Source organism: Akebia trifoliata, chromosome 7 (genome assembly GCF_017979445.1).
Source record: "Akebia trifoliata isolate Shusen 1 chromosome 7, ASM1797944v1, whole genome shotgun sequence".
NCBI lineage: Eukaryota > Viridiplantae > Streptophyta > Magnoliopsida > Ranunculales > Lardizabalaceae > Akebia > Akebia trifoliata.
In genome coordinates, this window is record NC_141381.1 from 18,671,757 (window position 1) to 18,681,337 (window position 9,581).

Genomic DNA, 9,581 nt, shown 5'->3' on the forward strand with positions numbered 1-9,581 from the left:
CATTGTCTCCTTTTTCTTAAAGGGTGTTAGGTGTGTGCATCGATTCTGACATTTTGATGTGATGGTGCACACACAATCATAGATATTTTTCACTCATATCTTGATTAAAAGAATATATGGTTGTTGAGAGTGTGCACCACCACATTCGACTGAAAACTTTAATGTTACTTCAACGTTATCCCCTAACAAAATGGATTCATCGTTATCATTTCCATATTTGATGTGGATGTAATTCAGAATTTTAAAGCAAACAAGGAAGAGGTTTGTGGATCCACGTGGCAGCAAGACCACTACCTGACGGCATCGCAACAAGACAATCAGGTCTTGAGTTTGAGAGGGTCAACCTCTTGGATTTATCCCAGAAATTACTGGTGCCGACAATTAGATGGTCTAAATTCAAAATCCGGCTTCATTTTTAATACTATTTATTGGAGAAAGACTTTATTTTATATATAGAATCATCAAATGTGGCGTTAGAATTTAATCATATTATGAGCAAGAATGAGATTCTAGAATCTGATTCAAAAGTCAAAAGATGGATTCTCATCTCTTACAGCTATTCTAACTTCCTTTATATCCTCTGACTATAGATAAAATCACATAATAAACACCAACTTTCTATGGAGAGAATCCTTCTTTTAGTTGTTAAATCACAACTTCTCAGCAGCTTTTCCCTCCAATGTTTTTCCACAAAATAAAAAAAAGAAAAAGAAATAAGAAAAAAGCATTCCACCTTCTCAAGTATCAGCTCCTCTCTTTTATTATCTTGGCCTTGTCCCACTAAATCATCTTAAGTCTGAAACCGCTAGCACACCTGTTTATGAAATCCGTATGGTCAAATAAAAAATGTATCAACTTTTCTTACAATCTACACCTCATTTCATAAAGCTACCCGCTTTTATTTTCATAAAGCCGAGTAGAAATCTCTAGAAATAAAAAGCTCAGAAGCATATGTTTACATTTAATCTAATTTGGATGTAAAATACAATCCACCTCTAGATCTTCATTTGGATCAAGATCCCACTAATAAATCCCCAAAATATAACATAAAAAATAAATAAATAAAAAGAACACTAGACTTTACGTGATTCTTCGCCACAGGCTCAAGGAGTCATTTCACTATTATATGTATTTTTGTTGGGTGATTTTTCAGATCCTTCTTTTTATTCCCTTGTGACATATATATATATATATTCCCGAAAACAGATCCAAATTCAATTGTAACTGCAAAATCTATCGTTATCCAATTGTGCTATTTATCCTTAAGAAAAAAATCATTTCCTATTGGAATTCTTTCTTAATTAGATAAGATCAAATCTTGATAATGCCATGTGGTATGTCTCGAGATGTGTGTCAATGGAATGGTCCGTATAGGAGTGATTTTATTTTTACCCCCTCCACACTAAAGAAATGTGTTCTCCCAACAAGAACATGGATTATTCTTTGGTAAAAACAACTCTTTAGCTATTTGATTTTGTTAAAATGATCAAAATACCATTATTTGCAAAATGAAGCAACAATTGATAATCTTAACCCTCCTAATACAAAATACATCTCTTGAGCTACATTATGTTAAGCCTACAAAGAAAATAACATGATCATACATACAAATTAAACTAAGAAACCCAAATCCAGATAGATCATTAGCAACATGCTTCATCCAAATACTACCACCAGAGTCGCTCCATGATCATTATGTGTTTTATTTAAAAATAAAATCAGAATTCAGAAACTGATCACCAATTAATTATCATGAAGTTAAAAGTAATTATCAATGATCATATGGTAAAACAAATCAACAATTAGTGGTCAATAATTGTAAATTTTAACACTAGTACAGAAACTGATCACCAATTAATTATCATGAAGTTAAAGTAATTATCAATGATCATCTGGTAAAACAAATCAATAATTAGTGGTCAATAATTGTAAATTTTAACACTAGTAGAGAATGATCAATGATAACTGAAAAATAGATGTTAGAAGCTAATGCAGGAAGTTTGAAAAATGTTCAACTGTGATTAGAAACAAGTCTTTCCTTGGGTATGGGGTATACAAGCAAAGATATTTGGGACATGGTGCTCAAAAGGATGGGCAAGAGATTAAGCACATGAAAAGCTAAGCTCTTATCCAAAGGAGGGAAAATCACTCTCATTAAAAGTGTTCTAGCTAGTATTCCTATATATACTGTTTCTTTGTTCTCCCTACCGAGAAGTGTTTAAGTACGTTAGGGCAAAATCTGTCGAGATTTTGTGGCATCGCAAAGGGGGTGAGAAGAATCACTATTGGGTTTGCTGGAGGAAGCATTGTTTGCCTAAAAAGAATGGGGGCTTGGGCTTTCGAAATTTTGGCTCTATGAATTTGACTTTATTGGGGAAATGGCTTTGGAGGTTTGGGGAGGAAGGGGATAGTCTTTGGAGGAAAGTGATTGTGGACAAATTAGGTGTGAGTAGGAATGGGTGGGAGAGTGGACTGGCTAGAGGTGTTACGGGGTGTGGGGTGCGGAAGGGTATCCTTAGAAGACTTTCATTATTTAAGAAAAATGTGAAACTTAAAGTCAGTAATGAGAATAAGGTGAGATTTTGGGAGGATTGGTGGTGTGGGGAATGTCCTCTTAAAGATCTCTTCCCGGATTTTTTTGTTCTGTCTTCGAAAAAAAATCACGTTATTTCTCATGTCAATAACTTCATAAATGGGGTGACTAATTGGGACTTTGATTTTAAAAGAACTTTTAATAATTGGGAGGTGGATAGTTTAGGGAGATTAATTTGCTTGGTGGAGAGGAACTAGGGATGGGAAATTCACTGTAAAATCTATGTACACTGGAAACGGTGGACCATTTACTCATTCATTGTCGAGTGGCCCACCACATTTGGTCGCACTTCTTATCCTTATTTGGTGTAGTGGGTTGTTTTCCGTGCTCGGTTAGTTCGATATTGGGGAAGCTCATTTACGTCATCTAAACAGATTCTGTGGTTCTTAGCCCCTTCCGCGATTTGTTGGGGCATCTGGTTAGATCGCAATGGGTGCATTTTTTAGGGGAAAGTTTCTTCAATGGATCGATTGGTTTTACGGATTTTGGAGCTTCTTTTCACTTGGAGCAAGCTTTATAAGGAATTTAAGGGGATCTTCTTTGAGGATTTTGTTGTAAGATGGGATAGGGTTTGTTTTTTGTCATGATAGTTTTTTGTTAGTTTGTGTTGCGTTTTTTACTTTTTTCTTTAGTTTGGGTGGGTCCCCTCGACCCCCTTTGTTTTCCTTTGTTTTCTAATAAATTCATCTTTATCAATAAAAAAATAATTAGAAACATTAAAAATATATAAGTTTGTATATGTTCTTCAAGGATGCTTTTAATGAGGATTATGGAGATTTCCGCAAAGATGTAAAAATCAAGCATACGTTCAAAGGTAAAAACAGCTGCTCTTGGAATTAAGTCTAGGATGCTTCCCCAAATGCACAAGAAACGCTTCCTTACACTACTTTAATATTTTATTGGGATGATATTATAAGCTTTCAAAATATTATCTAGTTTTTAAGTTGTTTTTTTTTTTTTTTAAATTTTAAATGTTGTTTATCTTTATGTATCAAATGTTTTGGATGAAAATAAAATCTTAATTGTGCAACTCATTACACTCAAGCCAAGCCATAATGTCTTAGTAGCAAAACTACGGCTTAAGTTACGGAACTACAACACCTATAAGACCTAGTAAGATCTGGCGTTCTCTTAAACCTACCTACCCTTGTAGCCAAAAGTTTAATCCCATGCATAAAATCTGAAAGAGATAAAGAGGGACCTTCAAACTTATATATAGAATATCCTCTCTTTAATTTCTTATTATAAAAGAAAGGTTTGACTGTGTTGATTGTTGGGCCTTTTAGAGGGGATGCAACCTTCTAGGTTACCCATTGGAGGTTCAAGCATCTTTTTTAGATTGTTTGAATCCGATGACCATCGAAATGATGATAGACTGTTGAGACTAACAATTATTGTCTGGATAATCTCACTTGAAACAATATTTTTAATAGTATTCTGAATTGAAAATTGGGTCTTATTCTGTTCTTTATTTGCTATAAATTATCAGTGTTGTTGGGATCATTCCTTCCTATAGTTCAAAAAGGGAAATTTTCAAGAGAAACATACTACATTGTATTATGACAATGTATGTGCTAGTTAACCCTATTTACTACATTACAATTCATACTTGAATACGGCAAATAACATTCAACTACAACCTCACTCGTGGATAAATTCACCCTAGTTTCACATCACTTCTATAACCTTCGAACAACAAATGCTTAGAACCACTGTCCACTAAGCAGGCTAATTTTTTTTTTTTTTTTTTTTGGTTTAGATTTACCAAGATTTCAGTAAAGAAAATTAATGGGACAATGAACCTGAGAAAGTTGAACCCACACGGTGGGAGGAAAATAGTCAGGTGGCCACCCAACCACTTGGAGCACAGGATCCCAAGTTTTAACTTCTATTAAGGAAATTCAAAACTTCATCAAAGCCAAACAACCTCATCTGTGATGAACACTGACTAGTGAATGTCCAAGAGCTTCAAGCCACTTGACATGGATTGAAAAGTTCAAACCCATAGGCAAAAAATCATCATCAACTAGGCTGACTTTTGGTGCAGAACAACGTTTAAGTCCATGATTAGTGGTTTCAAATCATGAGCCAAGTGACATTTTTTGGCAGTACGATGGAAACGAGAACGTCAACAACAATAAGGGAGAGGACACTCAATTACTGACAAGTACACTGAAGCTAGGTTACTCATACCTCGCTTGCTGAATTGTATTGTGGGTTTCCTGCCATGGGTCCTTGTCCTTGGATGAGCTCTCACCAGCCAATTGAGTCAGTGATAAGCTCAACCAAGACATGCTGAAGAGCAGTTAAAGAGGTGAAGATAAATCGTTGAACATAAAAAGTTAAAACAGCTAGAGAAATTTTCACCTCGTTGTGCCTTTTATATGGGTAAGGAGCTTGCCATAATCACATCCCAAACAAAAAAACAAAAATCGTTTCCATCATGTAAGCAAGTTAAAAGTGAATCCATAATGTTACAAATTCTGAGTCATGCAGAAACAAAATCTATATGATAAAATGCATTGTGATTTTCAGTTTCTCCATTTCTCCTACAAAGGAAATAGAAATTAGGGGTGGAGAAGCTCTTATTGATCAAGTTATCCAGAGTAAGTACCGCTGGCCAGATGAAGAAGGCCACTTTGGATGAAACAATAGGAGACCAAACAGCATGAACAGAGAAAGCTAAATTGAAGGTTAGCAATAACAACTTATGAAGTTGTGTACAGAGAATCTTTTGTTCTTGCTCTCTTCGATCATCCTCGTTTTCCTCAAAGCGATGAGATCAAGAAGAGATGCCACCTCATTGACTTTCCTGTCATTAAAATTTCTCCTAAAACCCAAATCCCAGGAAAACTCTTGCCAATTGCGAATCAGACAATCCTGCATTGTTGCAATCTTTTTCAGAGAAACTGCAAAAAGAGAAGAAAACAAATTGATAGTGACGAATTGTCGCACCACCTGTCCCAAAACCTCACCCTATCACCTGTAACAACCTTTAAACTTACCCCCTTACTGAACTCCTAAGACACTTTCAAGAACCCTTTTCAAACACTAAAACCATAAGAATGATTTGCCTCCTCACTATCCTGCCCAAAAATTTTCAACCCATACTTTGCTTTATGACTCTTCTTCAAAGACTCCTCTCCTCTCCAAAACGTCAAAGCTACTTTCCCAAAAGGGCCTTGTTAGGTCTCTCTAAGCCTCAAATCCCCTAACCACCATTGTTTTTAAACAAATGACTAGTCATCTCACTACCTCTTCCCTTCCTTTTAAGGCCACAAAAAGTCCCTTATAAGTTTCTCCATTTTGACCTCTACCTCCTTTGGAATCAAAAACAAAGAAAGGAAGTAGATTAGGATACTAACCAGGGTGCTCTTCATTAAAGTTAATTTCTCCCCTTTCGATAGGTACTCGCTTTTCACAAACTTAACCTCTTCCCAAGCTTTTCAAACACATGATCCCATATCCTCTTACTCTAGCATAAGGTGTGCCTAGTGTTTGATCTTTTTTGAGGGGAAAGTCTTTATAAAGAGTTCAAAGAAACTTTTTTGAGGATTTTGTAGTTCGTTGGGATATTATTTGTAATCTAGACGTTTCTTAGTTTTTTGTTCGCTCTTTTGACAAGTTTTTTTTTACTATAACTGACACAAGGCTACAAATGTCTAAATTCATTATCTACGACTTTTTCTTTAAGTATCAACGCATGTTTATAGCTCAAAGTCCCTCACCAGATTTATTACCTTGAATAACCTAAAAAGGACCTTTGGATGGTGATCACGAACCTATGATTCCAAGCCTTCTTCAAGCCCAATGGGCTGGTTGCTCCTACTGATCACCATTAGAATCCTTCTCGATATCACCTACGCTATGAACCAGGTGCAAATTTGCATGCCAAAACTTTACCTCTCTAGAGGCATACACGTTATGTATTTTCTCATTGGCACAATTGGCTTCCAAATTCATCAAAGTCAATCATAGGACTCGTGCATTCCGAACCTTCTCAAATGTTTGATTGGGTCAATGCCTATTGATAGCGTTCTACTGCCAAATGTTGCATCTCCACAAACCCACTTTTTATCTCATGGTGCTCCAAGAAACAACCCATCGTTTGCTCAACAAAGATCACTGGTCTGTTACTTACAGAGATCTTAGCACATTCATCATTCATCAACTGCACTAGTTCTCTATGACAATATAAGGTGCTTCTGATCTGACGAATATCTCATTTCTTCATGCACGAAGTAAACATAGTAATATCCATCGTCATTTTGTCCACGATCATGTTGCCAATTACATGCCTAGTAATAATCAACTCGCCGAAGTGCTCACAAAAGGATTCTCTTCTAATCATTTCAAATTGTTGTGCTCCAATCTACTCCTGCCCAAGGAAGGATCTGCTAAGATTGAGTGGAGTGATAAGGATTTTCATATGTTTTGTTTTTTTATTGATAAAGGAAAAAATACAACAAAGGAGAAGGTGGAGGTGACCCTCCCAAGAAAAGAAAAGTCAACAAACTAAAGAACTATAATGTTACAAATGCTGTCCCACCAAACCAAAAAGTCCTCAAAAAACACCTCTTTGAACTCTTTTAAAATCTTGCACCAAAAAAATAAGAGACCAAGAATCGTAATGATCAACTTTTGAGTTAATTGCACATTTCCTTGAAAAGTTCTCGGACTTCTTTCTTTCCAAATGATCACAAATGGATTTATGCTCCAAATCAACCTCTTGGAGTAACAGAAACTCATGCCCAATTGAATCCATTCCCCAAAGATTTCTCTAACTAAGCCTGGAGTACAACATATCAACCCCAAACAAGGAAAATAAATGAGCCCACACCTTGGATACCTCGCAATGTATAAGCAAATGATCATCTGATTCCTCGCTTAACATACATGCAACAACCATTCGAACCATAGAATCCCATTTTTCCTTAGAAGGTCAAATGTTTGAATTCTTTCATAGACTACTGACCAGACAAAGAACACAACCTTGGAAGGCAATCTTGGGCCCCACACTGCAACGTGGGGAAAAGTGGGGTGGGGTCCCCACTCCTATTTAGATCTAAATAGATATCTCTTACTAAAAACAACCCTTTACCATTGGGAGCCCAAACTCTCACATTTACCTCTATAAAACCTCCAAATTCTAAATCCAGGTAACCCGTCAACTCAATAATCTCCAGCACTTCAAAGGCCCAAGTCCCAACTTGTGTTCCCATGATCCAACACCTGAAAGCTTGCAATGGGAAGATTTCTTTTTCTTGAGTCCAACACATTTCTTTTTCATATGTTTCGATTCACCCTTCTCTATAACCACTAAAACTCCCTCTTGGATGTTTCTTTCATCTCTAAATCTTAGAGACCTACTATGATTGTAACCAAAGACACAATTGAAACATGCCAACCCAATATGCTACTTTAATGACATGCTTCGGTCCCAAGTGTATTCTTGTGGTCTTCTAGTGTTAAAAGTCATGCCTTAAAGAAGTAGCACTTACCCCTCCCCCAATTACAGAACTTGACTAGCACTAAAATCTTTGAAGAAAATTGGCAAACAACTCAAAAGTTGATCATTACAATTTTGAATCTTATTTTTTTGGTGTAAGGACTTTAAAGAGTTCAAAGAGATGTTTTCTGAGGACTTCATGGTCCATAGAATAGTATATGTAATATTTTTGTTCTTTAGTTTGTTGCTTCTCTTAGTGGAGTCATCTCGACCTATCCTTACATTGTAATCTTTTTTCCCTTATTAATAAAAAAAAGTAGAGTGCAAGATTAACTATAGAAATCTGTGATCACTAGAAGCTATACAAGGATAATTTATAGCACTACGATCTTCCATCCGCTTCTCCTCTCTTTCATCTCCTATTCTTTTAGTTGAGTGGATTTCACCCCCCCCCCTCCTTTCTTTTAATCGGGCAGATTTCATCTCTATTCTTACAATTTTTTTTTTAAGTGTCTTTTCTTTCATCTTTCAAACTAGAAACAGCGTCAGCACCGGATTGAGTACTTTCTTCTCTGCGCACTAGTTAGTAGCCTGTCCCGAAGAGTGATCCCACTCCCAATCAATAGTGCCAATGCCGTGAGCTTGTCCTATAGAGGCACGTTCGAGAAGATTGTTCATTTGTAGCTCTTATGCTTTCAAAGAAGACAATTCAATCTCCTATATGAATTGGATGGATTTAGTTATTTAGTTTTTCATTCAAAAGATACGTTCACATAAAAATCAATAGGAATAGGTTCCATAGGAAAGGAAATGTTCAAAATGCTTTGCTTTCTTTTTGATGTTTGGGCTTTCATTTCAGCCTTGACCTATGGTTTCCCACTTTTGATCCTTGGCCCTATAACTACTCAACCACGTCCCCATAACTTTCTAATCTTCTTATCTTGGAGATTTACTACGATCGTAACCACCCATACTTTTGGGCAATAAACAGCATCCTCCCCCTCCAAAAGATCAAGGGGGGATTATTCTACAATCAATCTTAAGTTTTTCACGTGTTCAACTTCTTCAGAACCTTATGCTTGAATCAAAGGAGGAATCCACACGTCAAAATAAATTTGCGTAATTGAACGGAAAAATTTGTCTATTGCAAAAGTATCAAATGATAGGAGAGTTTGGAAAAAGAATGGTGATTGCATTTTTCTATTTCCTCTTTATAGTCCATGCTCAACTCACACCATTACCAATTCAATTCCTTTCATGGCCCCACAATCTAAAGTTTCAAGGTTCTAATGAATACTTCCTTCTTTGCCTAATGTAATTACTCCAACAAAATCTTAAAAATCGATTCATCCTCCTACTGACAAGAGAAACTCCACAATTCTTATTTCTTGTGCAAAAAATGTGTGGAAAACATGACACATCTCCTAATTCATCGTCCTATTGCTTCTTTGGCATGGTCTCATTTCATAACCCTATTCAATATATATTAGGCCCTTCCTTTTTGTGGAAGTGTTTGTAGGAGTTGGCAATGCCATTTGT